Raw genomic sequence first — 9018 nt, forward strand, 5'->3', positions numbered from 1 at the left:
AAAGAGCACAGACAAGGATTTCAAAGCCCTTTCATAGCCAATCTTCCCACTTAATGGAGGAAAGCAAGGGGAATAAATTAGAAAAAGAAGCAGATTTTAAATTGTTCAATTGTTCAGTCAATAGAGTGGCATTATAACCCCTTTGCTACATGTCCCTGGCTGTCCATAATGCTAGAATCAGATTGGCAGAAGCAAGTCCAGCATGCAGTTCAATTTGTCATTATATGTGTTGCTGTGACTTAAGATAGCTGCAGGTTTAGGCAAATGAATGTTCCTTCTTATTTGGATTGGTGTGCCTTGCTTGAGTTTCCGGGTGATTGCCAGTAGTACATAGCATCAGAATGTTCGCATGGGTCTAAAGTAAGCTTCACAGTATCCCTTGACAGTTTTTAAAAAGTTATTAATTTATACATGCACCAAATTTGATTCTGAACTGTGGAGTATTCACATATGTGATCTTCACAGGTAGGTCAAATTATTTCAAAAATAACCATCAATCATATTATAAATTTGGCTATGTATTTCCCTGTTTATGATGATGTGTTCTAATTTTAGTTGGAGGCCACCTGTTCCATCATTTTTATTCCAGGGAAACTATTCTAAGGAGTCCATTTGTGTAGCTTGAATAGCCTTAAGGGTGACCTCTTTACAGATGGTAATGTGATGTCACCAATAAGTTTCTTCCCAGGTTAGCTTTGATACCAGGCTTCTCTTTATTGTGTCTATCTCCTGTATGGTGGGATGTATTGAATGTACAAATGGACAATGGTTGGAACATATATAAAAAGTAGAACAGTGACCCGCAACCTTCAACAACTTGCCTAGGAAACCAACCCACTTAACTACAATAAGCAGCCCAGAGCATTATCCTGCTGTAAGTCAGACTTGCAGAATGTCAAATTTTTATCTTTACTAACAATCCAAGAAAATAAACAATAATTTCTAAAACAATCAGCCCAAAATGGCCAGGACTTGATTAATAAGTGACTACCTTCTTAATTCTTGTCTCTGCATCCAACTTAGATCCAACCAGAGAAAGCCAAGTATGCACCTCTAACTAATCACATAGGATGATCCACTTCTTTTTTTTTTTTTTTTTTTTTTTTTGAGACGGAGTCTCGCTCTGCCGCCCAGGCTGGAGTGCAGTGGCCGGATCTCGGCTCACTGCAAGCTCCGCCTCCCGGGTTCCCGCCATTCTCCTGCCTCAGCCTCCCGAGTAGCTGGGACTACAGGCGCCCGCCACCTCGCCCGGCTAGTTTTTGTATTTTTTAGTAGAGACGGGGTTTCACTGGGTTAGCCAGGATGGTCTCGATCTCCTAACCTCGTGATCCGCCCGTCTTGGCCTCCCAAAGTGCTGGGATTACAGGCTTGAGCGGATGATCCACTTCTAGTTAGCCTGCCTACATCTTCCCCATGCCAATGATCTCTATTAAGCGTATAGCTGTAGCCTTTCTTTTTCCCCCTACAAAGCTTTCTCACTGTTCTGCTCGCCATTGAGTCTCTGCCAAAATGCAAATGACAATAGTTGACTCCCTTACTATAGCAAGCTCTGAATAGCCTTTGCTTTTCACATTTGGGTGGTCTTTGTTATTCCCACAGTATATTATTTGGGATATTCCAGAAAAGTAACATTGGTCATAAATTTTCCTCAAATATTTCCCAAGACTTTATTAATGGCAGTTTTGGTAGACCCTGCAAAATTTCTAATAAATACAAGCCAGTAGTTGTCAATTTGGGTAGAGAAACTAACATGCAGAGAGCAGTTAGAGTTCTCCATGGGATCAAATATGTTTTTAGTAGGAATTGTCTTTGCTGTAACCCTCAAGAGTTATGATTATTTACCATGGACAGCCAGTCTTGCGATTGTTGTAGAGCCAGCTTCCATTGAGTGTTATGTAAAACTTGCAGTTGATATTGTAAGAAGGTTACTATGGAAGAATTCTTAAGCTGATTGTAGTCTCTGATTTATCAGATGTGCCTTGACCCAGGTAATATTACATAGTAAACATTGTTTTACTTGTTTAAATTAATGGGCCACCAGAGAGGAAGTCCATAGTAAGATGCCCCTGGCCACTTAGTTAGTACAAAATTTTCATAGCTCTTGAGGGTTACAGCAAAGACAATTCCTTCTGAAAACATATTTGATCCCATGAAGAACTCAAACTGCTCTCTGCATTGGAGTTTCTCTATTGAGAAATTGACAACTACTTGCTTATATTTATTAGAAACTTTGCAAATATTTAAAAAATACCAAAATTGCCATGAATAAAGGCTTGAGAACTATTTGGGGAAAATTTCTGGCCAATGTTATTTTTCTGGGGTATCCCAAATAATATACTGTTGGAATAACAAAGACCACCCAAATGTGGAAAGCAAAGGTGATTTATTAGTAAGTTCTACACAGAGTCTCAATAAATGGGGTTTGTACTAGAGGGGAGCAAGAACATCATAATAAGAAAAGACACCAATAATTGTAAGGACTTATATTGTTTACATTTGTCATCATCCCACGGATCATAATAAATTATCATTTTATTTTGGCAATCCTTTTGTGTTTGTGGCTATTGTCTTTGAAATACAGCATTTTAATTTGATCACATGAATCACAAGCATCTTGTTTATAATACTGGGTACATACTGTCTTTGGGCATTCCTTAAATGGAACTCAAAAGGCCATGGCTCATTGCTCTATTTACTCAATGACAGTAGTTAATAAAAGTGGGTTTTCCATTGTCTCAGCCCAAAATCTCCTTAAGCTGATAAGAAACTTCAACAAAGTCTCAGGATACAAAACCAATGTGCAAAAATCACAAGCATTCTTATACACCAGTAACAGACAAACAGAGAGCCAAATCATGAATGAACTCTCATTCACAAAGCTTCAATGAGAATAAAATACCTAGGAATCCAACTTACAAGGGATGTAAAGGACCTCTTCAAGGAGAACTACAAACCACTGCTCAGTGAAATCAAAGAGGACACAAACAAATGGAAGAACATACCATGCTCATGGATAGGAAGAATCAATATTGTGAAAATGGCCATACTGCCCAAGGTAATTTATAGATTCAATGCCATCCCCATCAAGCTACCAATGAGTTTCTTCACAGAATTGGAAAAAAACTGCTTTAAAGTTGATACGGAACCAAAAAAGACCCCGCATTGCCAACACAATCCTAAGCCAAAAGAACAAAGCTGGAAGCATCACGCTACCTGACTTCAAACTCTACTACAAGGCTACAGTAACCAAAACAGCATGGTACTGGTACCAAAACAGAGATATAGACCAATGGAACACAACAGAGTCCTCAGAAATAATACCACACATCTACAGGCATCTGATCTTTGACAAACCTGAGAAAAACAAGAAATGGGGAAAGGATTCCCTATTAATAAATGGTGCTGGGAAAATTGGCTAGCCATAAGTAGAAAGCTGAAACTGGATCCTTTCCTTACGGCTTATACGGAATTTAATTCAAGATGAATTAGAGACTTAAATGTTAGACCTAATACCATAAAAACCCTAGAAGAAAACCTAGGTAATCCATTCAGGTCATAGGCATGGGCAAGGACTTCACGTCTAAAACACCAAAAGCAATGGCAACAAAAGCCAAAACTGACAAACGGGATCTAATTAAACTAAAGAGCTTCCACACAGCAAAAGAAACTACCATCAGAGTGAACAGGCAACCTACAGAATGGGAGAAAATTTTTGCAATCTACTCATCTGAAAAAGGGCTAACACCCAGAACCTATAAAGAACTCAATCAAATTTACAAGAAAAAAACAAACAACCCTGTCAAAAAGTGGGCAAAGGGTATGAACAGACACTTCTCAAAAGAAGACATTCATACAGCCAACAGACACATGAAAAAATGTTCATCATCACTCGCCATCAGAGAAATGCAAATCAAAACCACAATGAGATACCATCTCACACCAGTTAGAATGGCAATAATTAAAAGATCAGGAAACAATAGGCGCTGAAGAGGATGTGGAGAAATAGGAACAATTTTACACTGTTGGTGGGACTGTAAACTAGTTCAACCATTGTGGAAAACAGTGTGGTGATTCCTCAAGGATCTAGATCTAGAAATACCATTTGACCAAGCCATCCCATTACTGGGGATATACCCAAAGGATTATAAGTCATGCTGCTATAAAGACACATGAACATATATGTTTATTGTGGCACTATTCACAATAGCAAAGACTTGGAATCAATCCTAATGTCCATCAGTGACAGACTGGATTAAGAAAATGTGGGACATATACACCATGGAATACCATGCAGCCATAAAAAAGGATGAGTTTGTGTCCTTTGTAGGGACATGGATGCAGCTGGAAACCATCATTCTCAGCAAACTATCGCAAGAACAGAAAACCAAATACTGCATGTTCTCACTCATAGATGGGAATTGAACAATGAGATCACTTGGACACAGGAAGGGGAACATCACACATCAAGGTCTATTGTGGGGAGGGGGGAGGGGGGAGGGATACATTAGGAGATATACTTAATGTAAATGATGAGTTAATGGGTGCAGCACACCAACATGGCACATGTATACATATGGAACAAACCTGCACGTTGTGCACATGTATCTAGAACTTAAGGTATAATAATAAAATATATATATATATATATATTGTTTACTGTAGCCACCTTTGTCAATCATCTTAGCTAAATCTTCAAAATAATTTGCTGCAACTTTTACATCAATATTTGCTGGTTCACATATCTTTCTATGTTGTGGAGATGGTTTCTTTCCTTCAACTTTATGAACCAGTCTCTGCTAGATTCAAAGTTTTCTTCTTCAGTTTCTTCCCCTATCTCAGCCTTCATAGAATTTAAGTGATTCAGGGCATTTTTAGGATTAGGTTTTAGCTTGAAAGACTGTAGGAACTGATTTGATTTTCTATCCAGACCACTAAAACTTTGTCCACATCAGCAATAAAGCTGTTTTACTTTCTTTTCATTCATGTGTTCACTGGAGTAGCATTTTAAATTTGCTTCAGGAACTATTCCTTTGCATTCACAGAATGGCTGCTTGGTGCTAGAGGCCTAGCTTTTGACCTATCTTAGGTTTTTACATTTATTACTAACAAAACTTAATCTCTTCTACCTTTTGATTTAAATTAAGAGATGTGTAACTCTTCCTTTGACTTGCACTCTTAGAGGTCATTGTAGGCTTATTGATTAATCTAATTTTAATATTGTTGTGTCTCAGGAAATGAGGAGCCCTGAGGAGAGGGACAGAGATAGGGGAATAGCCAGTAAGTAGATCAGTCAAAATACACCTGTATATTTATTAAGGTCACTGTCTTATATGGGCATAATTAGCCTCTCAAAACAATTTCAATAGTAAGATCACAGATCACCATGACAAATATAATAAAATGAAAAGACTTAAAATATTGTGAGAATTACCAAAATATGACACAAACATTGTATGAACACATGCGGTTGGAAAAATGGCACCGATAATCTTGGTTGATGCAGGATTGCTACAAACCTTCAATTTGAAAAAAAAAAAAAAAAAAAGGCAATAACTGTGAAGTGGAATTAAATAAAACATGCCTATATACACCACATTATCCTTCTTCATTCATCTTCATATCTTTCTTCATTCCCACCAACAGTACGTAAGCATCCCTGTTTCTCCACATCCATGCCAACATTCATGTTGATAAACACTAAGGTTGATTCTATAACTTGGCTATTACGAACAGTGCTGCAATGAACATGAAAATGCAGACTTCTTTTTAACATACAGATTTCATACCTTTGGAGTAAATACCAGGGGGTGGGATTGCTGGATCATATGATCATTCTATTTTTATCTTTCTGAGGAAGCTCCATACAATTTTTAAAATGGTTTTATTAGTTTACATTTTTACCAATTAGGTACAAGTGTACCCTGTTTTCCACATCCTTGACAACACTTGTTATCATTCATCATTTTTGGTGGAGGGAAACACAATAGAAATAAAACATTTATCTTATTTTCTCATATTTTTCACTCATTTTATGCACAACCAAAATAGAATATGCATTTTAACTTTATTTTCAAGGGGTACATGTGTAGGTTTCTTACATGAATATAGTGCATAATGGTAAGGTTTGAGCTTCTGGGGTACCCATCATTCAAATAGTGAACATTGTAGCCAAGAGATATTTTTACAACACTCACACTCCTCTCCCCCTCTCCTTGTTTGGAGCCCCCAGTGTTCATAACATTCATCTCTGTGCCTATGCGTACCCATTGTTTAACTCCAACTAATAAGTGAGAACCTGCAGTGTTTGATTTTCTGTTCCTGAGTTATTTCATTTAGGACAATGGCCTCCAGCCCCATCCATATTCTGGCAAAGAACAATATTTTATTCTTTTTATGGCTGCATAGTATTCCATTGTGTATGTGTACCACATTATATTTATTCAATCAACCAGTGAGGACAATGAGGTTAATCTCATGACTTTGCTACTATGAATAAACATATGATTGCAGATTTCTTTTTTATAAAATAGTTTATTTGCCTTTGGGTAGATAGCAGTTAGATTGCTGGGTAGAATAGTAGTTCTATTTCCAGTTCTTTGAAATATTTTCATACTGTTTTACACGAGGCTTGTGCTAACTTACATTCCCAGCAACAGTGCATAAACATCTGTGTTTCTCCACATCCATGCCAACATCTACTGTTTTTGATTTTTTAATAATAATAATTCTGACTAGTATAAACTAGTTTCTCATTGTGGTTTTAATTTGCATTTATCTGATTATTACTGATGTGCATTATTTCATGTTTCTTAGCTGCTTGTATGTCTTCTTTTTAAAAAAATGCTCATTCTTGTTCTTTGTCCACTTTTTAATGAAGTTGTTTTTTCTTGTTGAGTTGTTTGAGTTCCTTTAAGATTATTTTTGTCAGAAGATTAATTTACAAATATTTTCTCCCATTTTGTAGGTTGTCTGTTTACTCTGTTGAATATTTCTATTGCTCTGCAGAAGCTTCTGAGTTTAATTTGGTCCCTTTTGTCTATTTGGGGTTTTTTTTGTATTCACTTTTGAGGTCTTATTTATAAATTATTTTCCTAAATCCATGACCAGAAGAGTTTCTCCTTGATTTTCTTCTAGAATTTTTATAGTTTCAGGCTTTACATTTAGGTCTTTAATCCATTTTTAGTTAATTTTTGTGTATCATGATAGGTGAAGGTCCAGATTTATTCTTCTGCATATGGCTGGCCAATTCATTCAACACCAATTAGTGAAAAAGGAGTTCTTTCTTCATTGATTATTTATGCTGGTTTTGTTGAAAGTCAGTTGGTCATAGATGCATGGCTTTATTTCAGGATTTTCTAATCTGTTCCAGTGACCTGTGTGTCTATTTTTGTACTAGTACAATGCTGTTTTAGTTTTAATTTTAATTTTTGTGAGTACATAGTAGGTATATATATCTGTGAAGTAAATTAGATGTTTTGATACAGGCACACAATGCATAATAATCACATCATATAAAATGGAGTATCCATTCCCTGAAGTATATACCTTTTGTGTTACAAACAATCCAATTATAACTCTTTTTACTTATTCTAAACTGTGCAACTGAATTATTGTGTTAGACTGTTCTCACATGGTTATAAAGAAATACCTAAGACTGGGTAATTTATAAAGAAAGAAAGTTTTGACGCAGCTGACATTGTCTCCTCCACACGACTGTTACAGTGGTCTCCAGAGCCTTTTCTCTCCTGTGCAAAATGGCAACTCTTAAGGAAAAACTCATTGCACCAGTTTTGGAAGAAGAGGCGACAGTCCAAAACAATAAGATCACTGCAGTGAGTTTTGGACTAGTTGGTATGGCATGTGCTATCTGCATTCTGGGAAAGTTCTCTGGCTGATGAACTTGCTCTTGTGGATGTTTTGGAAGGTAAGCTTAAAGGAGAAATGATCAATCTGCAGCATGGGAGTTTATTTCTCCAGACACTTAAAATTGTGGCAGATAAAGATTGTTCTATGACCGCCTGTTCTAAGATTGTAGTCGTAACCGCAGGAGTCCGTCAGCAAGAGGGGGAGAGGCGTCCCAATTTGGTGCAGAAAAATGTTAATGTCTTCAAATTCATTATTCCTCAGATGGTCAAGTTCACTCCCGATTGCCTCGTAATTGTGGTCTCCAACCTAGTAGACATTCTTATATATGTTACCTGGAAAATAAGTGGATTACCCAAAGTGTGATTGGAAGTGGATGTAATCCGGATTATGCTAGATTTCACTGCCTTATGGCTGAAAACCTTGGCATTCATCCCAGCAGCTGCCATGTATGGATTTTGGGGGAACATAGCGACTCAAATATGGCTGTGTGGATTGGAGTGAATGTGGCAGGTTTTTCTCTCCAGGAATTGAATCCAGAAATAGGAACTGATGATGATAGTGAAAATTGGAAGGAAGTGCATAAGATGGTGGTTGAAAGTGCCCATGAAGTCATCAAGCTAAAAGGATATACCAACTGGGCTATTGGATTAAGTGTGACTGATCTTATTGAATCTGTGATGAATGATCTACCCGGATTCATCCCATGTCAACAATGGTAAAGGGGATGTATGGCATCGAGAATGAAGTCTTCCTGAGATTTCTGTGTATCCTCAATGTCCAGGGATTAACCAGCATTATCAACCAGAAGCTAAAGGATAATGAGGTTGCTCAGTTCAAGAAAAGTACAGATAACCTGTGGGACATCCAGAAGGACCTAAAAGACCTGTGACTACTGAGCTCTAGGCTGTAGAAATTTAAAAACTACAATATGATTAACTCTGAGCCTTTAGTTTTCATCTATTTACATGGATCACAGTTTGCTTTGATCTTCAACATGTGAATTTGGGCTCACAGAGTCAAAGCCTATGCTTGGTTTAATGCTTGCAATGAGTTCTTGAACAAATAAAATTAACTATTGTAGTGTGCTTCTGAAAAAAAAAAAAAAAGGAAAGCAAGAAGGTTTAATTGGCTCATGATTCTGCAGGTTGTACA

At 37.1% G+C, this 9018-nt stretch overlaps 1 pseudogene across 1 annotated transcript; it reads left to right on the forward strand.

The window, feature by feature from the left end:
• Positions 1–7690: 7690 nt before the first annotated feature.
• Positions 7691–8755, forward strand: LOC117077550 (annotated as a pseudogene). Its single transcript, XR_004434799.1, has one exon. The product of XR_004434799.1 is annotated as an L-lactate dehydrogenase B chain-like (transcript).
• Positions 8756–9018: the final 263 nt, after the last annotated feature.

This window comes from Trachypithecus francoisi, unplaced genomic scaffold (assembly GCF_009764315.1).
Source record: "Trachypithecus francoisi isolate TF-2019V2 unplaced genomic scaffold, Tfra_2.0 Lachesis_group6, whole genome shotgun sequence".
NCBI lineage: Eukaryota > Metazoa > Chordata > Mammalia > Primates > Cercopithecidae > Trachypithecus > Trachypithecus francoisi.